We start from the raw sequence: 12,322 nt of genomic DNA, 5'->3' as shown, positions 1-12,322 counted from the left end.
TCTTCGCTGGTTATGGGTCTGTTCAAGCTTTCTATTTCCTCCTGTTTGAGTTTTGGAAGTGTGTGGGTGCTTAGGAATTTGTCCATTTCTTCCCGGTTGTCCAGTTTTTTGGCATATAATTTTTCATAGTATTCCCTGATAATTGCTTGTATTTCTGAGGGATTGGTTGTAATAATTCCATTTTCATTCATGGTTTTATCTATTTGGGTCATCTCCCTCTTCTTTTTGAGAAGCCTGGCTAGAGGTTTATCAGTTTTGTTTTTTTTTTCAAAAACCAACTCTTGGTTTCATTGATCTGCTCTACAGTTTTTTTAGATTCTATATTGTTTATTTCCACTCTGATCTTTATTATTTCTCTTCTTCTGCTGGGTTTGGGGTGTCTTTACTGCTCTGCTTCTATGTCCTTTAGGTGTGCTGTTAGATTTTGTATTGGGGATTTTTCTGGTTTCTTGAGATAGGCCTGGATTGCAATGTATTTTCCCCTCAGGAGTGCCTTCACTGCATCCCAAAGCATTTGGATTATTGTATTTTCATTTTCGTTTGTTTCCATATATTTTTTAATTTCTTCTCTAATTGCCTGGTTGACCCATTCATTCTTCGGTAGGGTGTTCTTTAACCTCCGTGCTTTTGGAGGTTTTCCAGACTTTTTCCTGTGGTTGATTTCAAGCTTCATAGCATTGTGTTCTGAAAGTATGCATGGTATGATCTCAATTCTTGTATACTTCTGAAGGGCTGTTTTGTGACCCAGTATGTGATCTATGTTGGAGAATGATCCATGTGCACTCGAGAAGAAAGTATATTCTGTTGCTTTGAGATGCAGAGTTCTAAATAGATCTGTCAAGTCCATTTGATCCAATGTATCATTCAGGGCCCTTGTTTCTTTATTGACCATGTGTCTAGATGATCTATCCATTGTTGTAAGTGGAGTATTCAAGTCCCCTGCAGTTACCACATTCTTATCAATAAGGTTGCTTATGTTTGTGATGAATTGTTTTATATATTTGGGGGCTCCCGTATTCAGCGCATAGACATTTATAATTGTTAGTTCTTCTTGATGGATAGACCCTGTAATTATTATATAATGCCCTTCTTTATCTCTTGTTACAGCCTTTAATTTAAAGTCTAGTTTGTCTGACATAAGTATGGCTACTCCAGCTTTCTTTTGGCTTCCAGTCGCATGATAAATAGTTCTCCATCCCCTCACTTTCCATCTGAAAGTGTCCTCAGGTCTAAAATGAGTCTCTTGTAGATAGCAAATAGATGGGTCTTGTTTTTTTATCCATTCTGATACCCTATGTCTTTTGGTTGGTGCATTTAGTCCATTTACATTCAGTGTTATTATAGAATGATATGGGTTTAGAGTCATTGTGATGTCTGTAGGTTTCAGGCTTGTAGCGATGTCTCTGGTACTTTGTCTCACAGGATCCCCCTTAAAATCTCTTGTAGGGCTGGTTTAGTGGTGATTAATTCTTTCAGTTTTTGTTTGTTTGGGAAGACTTTTATCTCTCCTTCTATTCTAAATGACAGATTTACTGGATAGAGGATTCTCGGCTGCATATTTTTTCTGTTCATCACATTGAAGATTTCCTGCCATTCCTTTCTGGCCTGTCAAGTTTCAGTAGAGAGATCCGTCATGAGTCTTATCGGTCTCCCTTTATATGTTAGAGCACGTTTATCCCTGGCTGCTTTCAGAATTTTCTCTTTACCCTTGTATTTTGCCAGTTTCACTATATGTTGTGCAGAAAATCGATTCAAGTTACGTCTGAAGGGAGTTCTCTGTGCCTCTTGGATTTCAATGCCTGTTTCCTTCCCCAGATCAGGGAAGTTCTCAGCTATTATTTCTTCAAGTACCCCTTCAGCACCTTTCCCTCTCTCTTCCTCCTCTGGGATACCAATTATGCGTATATTATTTCTTTTTAGTGTATCACTTAGTTCTCTAATTTTCCTCTCATACTCCTGGATTTTTTTATCTCTCTTTTTCTCAGCTTCTTCTTTTTCCATAATTTTATCTTCTAGTTCACCTATTCTCTCCTCTGCCTCTTCAATCCGAACTATGGTCATCTCCATTTTATTTTGCAGCTCGTTTATAGCATTTTTTAGCTCCTCCTGGCTGTTCCTTAGTCCCTTGATCTCTGTAGCAATAGATTCTCTGCTGTCCTGTATACTGTTTTCAAGCCCAGCTATTAATTTTATGACTATCATTCTAAATTCACTTTCTTTTATATTGTTTAAATCGTTTTTGATCAGTTCATTAGCTGTTTTCATTTCCTGGAGGTTCTTTTGAGGGGAATTCTTCCATTTTGTCATTTTGGATAGTCCCTGGAGGGGTGCGGACCTGCAGGGCACTTCCCCTGTGCTGTGGTGTATAACTGGAGTTGGTGTGCGGGGCCGCAGTCAGACCTGACGTCTGCCCCCAGCCCACCGCTGGGGCCACAGTCAGACTGGTTGTGCCTTCTCTTCCCCTCTCCTAGGGGCGGGATTCCCTAGGAGGTGGGGTGGTGTGGCCCGTCTGGGCTACTTGCACACTGCCAGGCTTGTGGTGCTGGGGATCTGGCGTATTAGCTGGGGTGGGTAGGCAAGGTGCACGGGGGCAGGAGGGGCAGGCTTAGCTCACTTCTCCTTAGGTGATCCACTTCAGGAGGGGCCCTGTGGCACCGGGAGGGAGTCAGACCTGCTGGAGGGGTGGATCCGCAGAAGCATAGTGTTGGGTGTTTGCACCGTGCAAGCCAGTTCCCTGGCAGGAACCGGTTCCCTTTGGGATTTTGGCTGGGGGTTGGGCGAGGGCGATGGCGCTGGTGAGCACCTTTGTTCCCCGCCAAGCTGCGCTCTGTCGTCCGGGGCTCAACAACTCTCCCTCCCCTTGTCCTCCAGCCCTCCCGTTCTCCGAGCAGAGCTGTTAGCTTATAACCTTCTAGATTTCAAGTCCCGCTTGCTGTCAGAACACACTCTGTCCGGCCCCTCCACTTTTGCCAGCCAGACTCGGAGGCTCTGCTTGGCCGGCAGGCTGCCCCTCCACCCCGGCTCCCTCCCGCCAGTCCGTGGAGCACGCACCGCCTCTCCGTCCTTCCTACTCTCTTCCGTGGGTCTCTCGTCTGCACTTGGCTCCGGAGACTCCGTTCTGCTAGTTTCTGGTGGTTTTCTGGGTTAGTTAGGCAGGTGTCAGTACAGGCCTTTAAAAATGATTCGAACCTGTTAGGAAATATCCTGTGTCATAGAAAATAAACCATGATTCTGAGTTAGATAGAAAAAGCAGGGAGCCAGCTCTGGCAGGTGTGCCACAGAATCTCTGAACCTTAGTTTCTTCATATGAAAAATGGGAGTTTGCGTACTTACCTTCAGAAGTGCTATAAGGAGTAAGGACTTTGTCCGAGGACCTTACCGCCACGCTGCACACACTAGCATTTAATACATGTGAGTTTCCTTCATAGGCTGATGGGCTAAGGGTGGCATTTTGGAGGAAGCAGTCATGCTCGGGGTGGGACATGATCCCCTCCCCCAGGCAATGGCCCTTGGCAAGCCTGACTCAGATGAGTGACTCCAGTAATGAGTGGTACAGATTTTTTGCTAAGGAAGGAGATCCTTTAAAAAAAAAAAAAAAAAAGAAGTAAATCTTAGAATTAAAGCATTAGCTGCTCTTTAATGAGCCCAGATTCAGCTCTTCCAATGCTGCCTCAGGAGAACCATTTATAAATGTGCAAAAACAGAAGTCAGAAGTCAAATCGAGCAATTTCCTGCTCTACCCACTTGCATACAACCTCTCTTTAGGAGCCCTGTTTAAAACGCTTTTAAGGGGTGCCTGGGTGGCTCGGTCGGTTAAGTGTCCGACTTCGGCTCAGGTCATGATCTCATGGTCCGTGAGTTTGAACCCCGCGTCAGGCTCTGTGCTGACAGCTCAGAGCCTGGAGCCTGTTTCAGATTCTGTGTCTCCCTCTCTCTCTGCCCCTCCCCTGTTCATGCTCTGTCTCTCTGTGTCAAAAATAAATAAACGTTAAAAAAAAATTTAAAAAGAAAATAAAATGCTTTTAAAAGAACACTTATTAAAGGTTAGAATGGGTGCATTCCAGATTTTTTTTTTTACAAACATGTCCTTAAACTTTATTTTTAGAACAGTTTTAAAGGTACAGAAAGGTTGTAAAGATAGTATATTCCCAGATATCCGGTACCCAGTTTTCTTATTATTAACATCTTCTATTCATCTAGCACATGTATTACAATTAGTGAACCAGTATTTATAGGTTGTTTCTAATGAAAATCAGTACTTCATTCGGACCTTAAATTTTACCCAATGTTCTGTCCATCCCAGGAGCCCATCAGGGGATACTATATTGCATTTACTCATCATGTTTCCTACAGTGCTTGGCTAGGATGTTTTCTCAGACTTCCCTTGTTTTTTGATGACCTTGGTAGTCTTGAGGCATACAGATAAAGAATTTTGTAGAATGTCCTTTCGTTAAAATTTATCTCAAGTTTTTCTCGCGATTAGACTGGGGTGGTGGATTTGGGGAAGATCTCAGAGGTACCGTGCTGTTTGAATTGCATTGTTTCAGGAATACATGCTGTCGGCATGATTTCTGACTGTGGGTGTTAACGTTGGTCCCCTGGATGAAGTGTGTTCAACAGGTTTTCTGTACTGTAAAGTTACTGTTTTTGTTTTAATTTAAGAGAGAGACAGACAGACAGCACAAGCAGGGCGAGGGGCAGAGAGAGAGAGAGAATCCCAAGCAGGCTCCTGAGGTCAGCTCAGAACCTAATGAGGGGCTCAAACTCACAAACCAGGAGATCATGACCTGAGTGGAAATCAAGAGTTCAGGCACTTACGGACTGAGCCCCCCAGGGGTCCCTGTAAATTACTCTTTATTTTCTCCTTTGTAAATTGCACTCTCCGGAACAGTCTCCACACACAGTCCACACTCAAGGATCAGGAATTATGTTCCCTCTCCTTCAGGGTTACTTTGTTTGGAATCCTGCTTGGGAGATTTGTCTCTGCTCCCCTCTTCACTCACTCATTCATTTATATCCGTATGGACTCGTGAATATTTATTTACACTTTGGGTTATCATCTGATACTATTTTCTTGCTCATAATTGTTCCAGGTTTGGCTGTTGGAAACCCTTTCCAAAGAGTCCGTTGCTCTTTTGAAGTACAGTTTTCACAGTTAATTCTTTAATCTAATGTAGTTTTCCGCACAAAACTAGAAGAAACTTGATGAGGGCAGGGTGTGTGTCTAATTTTGATTGTTTATCTCTGTATACCTAGGACTTAGAGGAATACTATGTTCCTGAAATATAGTACGTGCTCAATGGATATGGAGCGGAGAGATACAACGATGAATGGGTCAAAGAATGTATCAGACACTGTGCAAGGCACATCACATGCACCATTCCTAAACTTCAAAGTAATTCTGAAGAGAAGGCATTATTCCCTATGTTATAAGTACGCCCAAGGTCGCACAGCCCATAAGCAAGAGCTTGAACCCAAGATTGCCTCATTTTATTTACATAGGCAGCCCTGAATATTGCTGCTGAGAAAAATGTCAAGGCTCTCCAAAAAGTCAAATTACAAGGTTATATTCATGTGTCAGTAATCATTATCATTACCATTACCATTATTTCTTTCCTTGTCTCTTTCTCTTCCTTTATATTTATATACAACCAGGTACTGTCTGTTGTTGTCAATGGAACCCAAAGAATCGGTATAAATCTCAAGAAAGTATTTAAATTTTTTCAGTCCTTGCTTCAGTGTGTAAATGATGCATCCTCCAACCATTTCTCACATATCCCAGTTTGCATGAGAAATTCCAAATTTTGACTAAGCGACATATGTAAATCAATGCAAGTGACTCTGATATACTGGTGAGAGATGAATAAAGCACCCTTCTGACCTTCACGGAAAGGCTCAGTTGGGACCCTGGGCTTTATTTTATCACTTTGTAAGTTAGTGACAGTGGGCAGTGAGGTATCACGGAAAGTAAATAGGTTTAGGGGATGGAAAGACCAGGTTTGACACATGGCTCTGCCATCGTCCCGCCAGAGACCTCACATAAGTTCCCTAACACTTGCAAGCCTCAGTTTTCCCCTTCATAAACCAATGATATTTAAAGCAGTCACCTCATAAGTGAAGATTAAGTGGGGCATTGGGTATTAAGGGCATAATACAGTGCCTGTCACAGGGAACTCAGCACATGATCGTTATTTTTTGGGTTTTTTTTTGTCATTATTATTGTTCCCTTTCTTCTCAGGAGATCAGAGTATATTTGGGTGGGTTTTTTTTAAGTGTTTTATTTTAACAGAGGACTGGTAGGGAATATAGAGAGACAAGCTGAGGACTCATTAACTGCACACAACTGATTTTGGAGGATGTGTAATTTCAAGATAAGCCTCTATTTTTCTTGAAAATATATTGTTAGCTTGAATATATTTATTCTCAAATTGTAATCTGAATTATAAAGATTGCTTCTAGGCTCTGTTCAACTGGCACCCCTCACACTCTGTGATAAACATGTCCCATGAATTTTTAAATGACCCTGAACATAGACCATCCTTTACTGCACTTACTTAAGAACATTGTATTCTATACTCAAGGGGGGGGGGGCTCGAACTCACAACCCTGAGATCAAGAGTCTTATGCTCTACCAACTGAACCAGCCAGGAATTCAAGGGGAAAAAAAACAGATGAACCCAAGGGAAGGGGGAAAAAGAGGGAAGAAAACCATAAAAATTCTTCTAAGGGACAGAGAACAAACGGAGGGTTGATGGAAGGATGTGATGGGGGATGGACTAGGTGGGTGATCGGTATTAAGGAGGACACCTGTTGGGATGAGCACCGGGCATTATGTGTTAGTGGTGAACCACTGAACTCCTGAAACCAATATGGCGCTGTATGTTAACTAACTAGAGCTTAAATAAAAATATGAAAGGAAAAAAATATAAGAAAATAAGTGTTTTGGCGGGGGGGGGGGGGGGAGAAGAACATGGTATTTTAAACCCAGTGATATCAAACTCTTCTTTGTATGGTGGCAGATAATGAAAACGCTCTTCAGTCAGGTTGGGTGTGTTGGAGAGGGAATTATAATGTGATTATAATGCCTGTTGCCACCAGTTTCTGTGTCCTTCAAGAATTGCTTTCTGGTACCGTGTAAAGGGTCACCAATGATCCATCATTCAAGCAGTAAGTCACGGTTGCCTTACAGAATCCTGTTCTTGGCCCTACCTCTCCAGTTGTCTGACATGATTCTGTGACAGCAGGAGGGAGGGTGGCCTCCCCACGGTCATGTTCACACGTTGATGCTGGGGCGGTGCACTGTAACAATAGGGACATGTGTTGGCCCATACACTGTATTGCAGCGATTCTAAGACGCCTATTTTCTACATTTTAATACTTCAACATGCCTTAAACAATCACTGTTGGCCAGGCAGTAAGGGTGAAGTGGTCATTGCCTGTATATGCGTATCAGTATTTGAAGAATGGTGTCACGGGGCTGGAGGAAAGTCCTGAAGGTAGTCGTGGACCATTCCTTTTAAAAAAACAAAACAAAACACCATCACCAGTGGCCTTAATGGTACAGTAGAAGATAATATATGGAAAAAACTAGATCCCAGGAAAGCCAGACTAAGGGTGAAGTTTTGAGATGACCTTGAATTGTCTTCCCTGCACCCTTTTATTATGTATAAAAAAGATATCTAATAAAAATCTATGCCCAAATAAGTCTAAAAGACCTATTTCAATAACAGAGTTATTGAAAATCTAAACGTGAGGCCCCTGAGTTGCTCAGTCGGTTAAGCATCCGACTCTTGATCTCAGTTCAGGTCATGATCTCACCATTGGGGTTATCAGATTGAGCCCTGCACTGGGCTCTGCACTGACAGTGTGGAGCCTGTTTGAGATTCTCATTCTCTCCCTCTCTTTCTCTGCCACTCCCCTGCCTATGCTCTCTCTCTCTCTCTTTTGCTCTCAAGTAAAGAAACTTAAATCCAAATGTAAGAAAGCATTATATCATGGGGATAGAGGTTTTTCTTAACAGTGCATAAAACAGTGGCATATCTTACAATGGCTGGTGTATTAGGTTTGATAAAATATGGCAGCTGGATGTCCTCAGGTAGCATAGGCTTTTGGTTTGTTTTAGAACTTCTGGCTCCATTTTTCAGCCCACACTCCCGGTATATTACATCAACCTCAGTATTGTAAGGTTGACTCAGGCCTCACATCCCTACAGAGAAAAATCCAGAGGAAGAGAAAGATCTTCATAGGTCTATTCTTCAGTCAACCGTTGTCTGTAGGGAAAAGCCATGCTTGGCTTAAGTCTGGCTTCATAAGCCAATTATTGGCAAAGGAGAATTACATTGTCACAAGAGCAATCAGGGTCTAATCTGAAAACCACATGGGACCACTCACAATGGGGGAAAGGTGGAAAAATGTACAAAGGCAGCTATGGCATCCACTGCAAGGGTTTTCTTTCAAGTTGTGTTAAACCAACAGCACTGATGCACTTTTTTTTTTTGTCAAGGTGCACTTTTAAAGTTAAATACTATTGTGGAAACCAAAATCTCTTCCCATTACCTGATTCAACAAGCATCAAATGTTCTGGTAAGTATCTGTACACAATGAAGTCTATCTGTAGTCACCATGTTTAAATAGTGGCAAAGTTGTAAAATGCTTTCTTGGAGCAAACACGTAGGGTATTTGTGATTTGTTTCTTAAAATATTCCAGTATGTGAATGTTCCCATAGTGTCACGAATGATACCAGCATTTCAGAGAATCAGAGCTGGGCGAGGATATTTTAGCCCAGTACCTGGGAAAATGAAACACTGCTCTTTAGGAAGGTGTTTGCTTAAAGTTGACTGGTCTCAGACAAGTGTTTTTCTAACCTGGGGAGAGAGAAGAGTTGCCATTTTCTGGATTGGAGAAAAGAGATGGGATCTCTTCTATACCTGAGGTGTGTGTTTTCACTTATTATCTGTTTTCTTCTGGAAAATGACTCAAGGAGACACTGTTGGTGATTTGTAGGTAGAGAGAAGCAGGGTTTTTTTTCCGCCCCTGAGACGATAGAATCTTAAATTTGTGGACAAAATGGTCAATTTCCTTATTCATCCCTGGGAGGGACAGTTGGAACTTCTGGGGTCTGGATGATGGGTTAGACGTTTTTATTCCCCACGGTAGAGTTGGGAGCAGAGGTATCAGAAACGCCAGGAAAATAAGAGCCAAATCTCACTGGTGACCCAAAAGGGAATGTGATTGAATCCCACCTGGTTTTCCAGGAAGACATATTGATAGAGTCCTCAACACCGTAGACTCTGGTGTTAGACTTGGGTTTCAATTCACTTCTTTTTTAAAATTTTTCTTTAAATGTTTTATTTATTTTGGAGAGAGAGAGAGAGAGCGAGCTTTAGTGGGGGAGGGGCAGAGAGGGAGAGGGAGACACAGAATCCACAGCAGGCTCCAGGCTCTGAGCTGTCAGCACAGAGCCCGACAGGGGGCTCGAACTCATGAACTGTGAGATCATGACTTCACCAGAAGCTGGACGCTTATCTGACTGAGCCCCCAGGCGGCCCAGGTATAATGTTCTGAATAGGCGAGAGGGGATGGACTCAAGGAGACAAACGGAAAAGACTGGAAGGAAGAGGGGTGTATCTCACCGTTTTTGTGAATTTAGTGTGCATACAAGTGTGGGTTGTAGGAATCTTGTCAACAGGGCAGATGCTAACTCAGTGGGGCTGAGCTGGGGCCTCAGAGTCTGAATTTCTGACAAACTTCCTGGTGACGTCAAGGCTACGCTGTAGGGACTAGACTCTGCGTGTCAAGCTCTAGAGAAATTATTCAGTCAAACACTATAGGGATGGAATCAGGGGGCTGTATTTTTAGTAAGCCTCCCAGATGCTTATGAGCCATATCAAAGTTATAGAATATGCTGGGATTAATGAAAGAGGAAAGATAGAGATTTTAGGAAGTCCAGAGGGACCAGCCGGGTTGGACTCAAGTCAAAGAGGCCAAGATTAATGTACAATAATGCTTAACTGGAATTCTGGGATCCTCTCATATAAGTTCTTATTAGACTGAGAACAAAATGATGCCTTTAGCAGATTCCAACCTGGCTAAACTTTGGATTGCTTAAAATGAGGAACTATATATCCCATCCAATTTAATGCCTGCATATTTCCGGTCACCCTAACCCGAACGCCTCTGAACTTATTGGCAAATTCTGCAAACAAGTGGGAGAGTGTTCTAACACCTGGCACTGTTTTGTGAAGGACCGACTGTGTTTAACAAATGGAATTTGCATCCGTGGCGAAGTCATAGGGCCCTTATTGAAGATGATGAGAATGAGATAACCAGCTTGTGCTTTAGCTTCAATGAGCTTTTCTTTTTCATATTTGCAAATTAAATTTCTTTGCAAGGTTCTATTTAGACTGCAATATCGATGGCTTACTATTAATATTGAAGAGGAGAAAGGAACATGTAATTAATATTTTGTAGGTCTTTGGCCGTGGGCCATGGCTACATACTATTTTTACATGACTTTAATGATGAGAAGGAGAGCACAGTCATTAAATCTCTAAAGTCAGCAGAGCTGGTATCTCATGGACAGAATCTAAAATCACATTGCACTTAAGGTTCTGTGGAATAATAATATTCACCTAATAAGAACTTTATCGACTGATTGTATATCCATCACATCTGAAAGGGCTTCTAGCAGATTAAACAAATACCCGAGTGCCGTGTAAAGATACTCTGGTGGGTGCTGGGCACTGGGCAGAGGAGACGTAAGACTTAAGGGTTGACTTCAAGGGCTTGCAGCCCCAGGAAGAAGAAAATCCAGGCACCTGATGAAAGGTACAAAGGGTTGTATCTGACCCAAAGGGTCAGCAGAAGCCGGGGCTTTGTAGGGAGGTGGTGAGAGCACATGAATTACAGGCTTGATTGTGGAATTCAGCAACACTCTCCAAAATGTAAAACATGCACTTAGACTCGCATCTCCTACCCGGGTGCTGCTCCGGGCCTTGTGGGTCTTGAGGCATGTGTAATTTTGTGGTTCCCTCTTTATGGGGGGAAAAAAAACCACACCAGAAGGACCCAGGCAGGGGAGGGACACGGACACTGGAGTTTCATTAGCTTCATTGTAAACATGCCTCTGCTTAGAGCTGGGTGTGTTCATTAGCACAACTGTTCATAGCAAAAGGCTGCACTAATCAAATTGTTTATTGGAGTGCTGGCTAAAGAAATGACGATAAATTTTATAATGCAATATTCTCCAGCTGCTGAAAAGGACAAAGGTGATCTGTCTATATGTATTGGTAGAGCACAATCTCTAAGACACTATTAGGTGACAAAAGCCAAGTGCAGAATGGTGTGTATAGTGTGCTGTTATTTATTTATTTTTTAATATGAAATTTATTGTCAAATTGGTTTCCACACAGCACCCAGTGCTCATCCCAAGAGGTGCCCTCCTCAATGCCCATTACCCACTTTCCCTTCTCCCCCCACGCCCCATCCACCCTCAGTTTGTTCTCAGTATTTAAGAGTCTCTTATGGTTTGCCTCCTTCCCTCTCTGTAACTTTTTACCCCCTCTTTCCCTCCACCCTTGGTCTTCTGTTAAGTTTCTCAGGATCCACGTTAAGAGTGAAAACATATGGTATCTGTCTTTCTCTAACTGACTTACTTCACTTAACATAACACTCTCCAGTTCCATCCACGTTGCTACAAAAGGCCATATTTCATTCTTTCTCATTGCCATGTAGTATTCCATTGTGTATATAAACCACAATTTCCTTATCCATTCATCAGTTGATGGACATTTAGGCTCTTTCCATAATTTGGCTACTGTTGAAAGCACTGCTATACACATTGGGGTGCAAGTGCCCCTATGCTTCAGCACTCCGGTATCCCTTGGGTATATTCCTAGCAGTGCTACTGCTGGGTCATAGGGTAGATGTATTTTTAATTTTTTGAGGAACCTCCACACTGTTTTCCAGAGCAGCTACACCAGTTTGCATTCCCACCAATAGTGCAAGAGGGTTCCCGTTTCTCCACATCCTCTCCAGCATCTATAGTCTCCTGATTTGTTCATTTTGGCCACTCTGACTGGTGTGAGGTTTTGATTTGTATTTCCCTGATGAGGAGGGACATTGGGCATCTTTTCATGTGCCTGTTGGCCATCTGGATGTCTTCTTTAGAGAAGTGTCTATTCATGTTTTCTGCCCATTTCTTCACTGATTATTTGTTTTTTGGGTGTGGAGTTTGGTGAGTTCTTTTTAGATTTTGGATACTAGCCCCTTGTCCAATATGTCATTTGCAAATACCTTGTCCCATTCCATTGGTTGTCTTTT

Source organism: Prionailurus viverrinus, chromosome D2 (genome assembly GCF_022837055.1).
Source record: "Prionailurus viverrinus isolate Anna chromosome D2, UM_Priviv_1.0, whole genome shotgun sequence".
In the NCBI taxonomy this organism is placed as follows: Eukaryota; Metazoa; Chordata; class Mammalia; order Carnivora; family Felidae; genus Prionailurus; species Prionailurus viverrinus.
Note: the sequence above shows the minus strand (reverse complement) of the source record.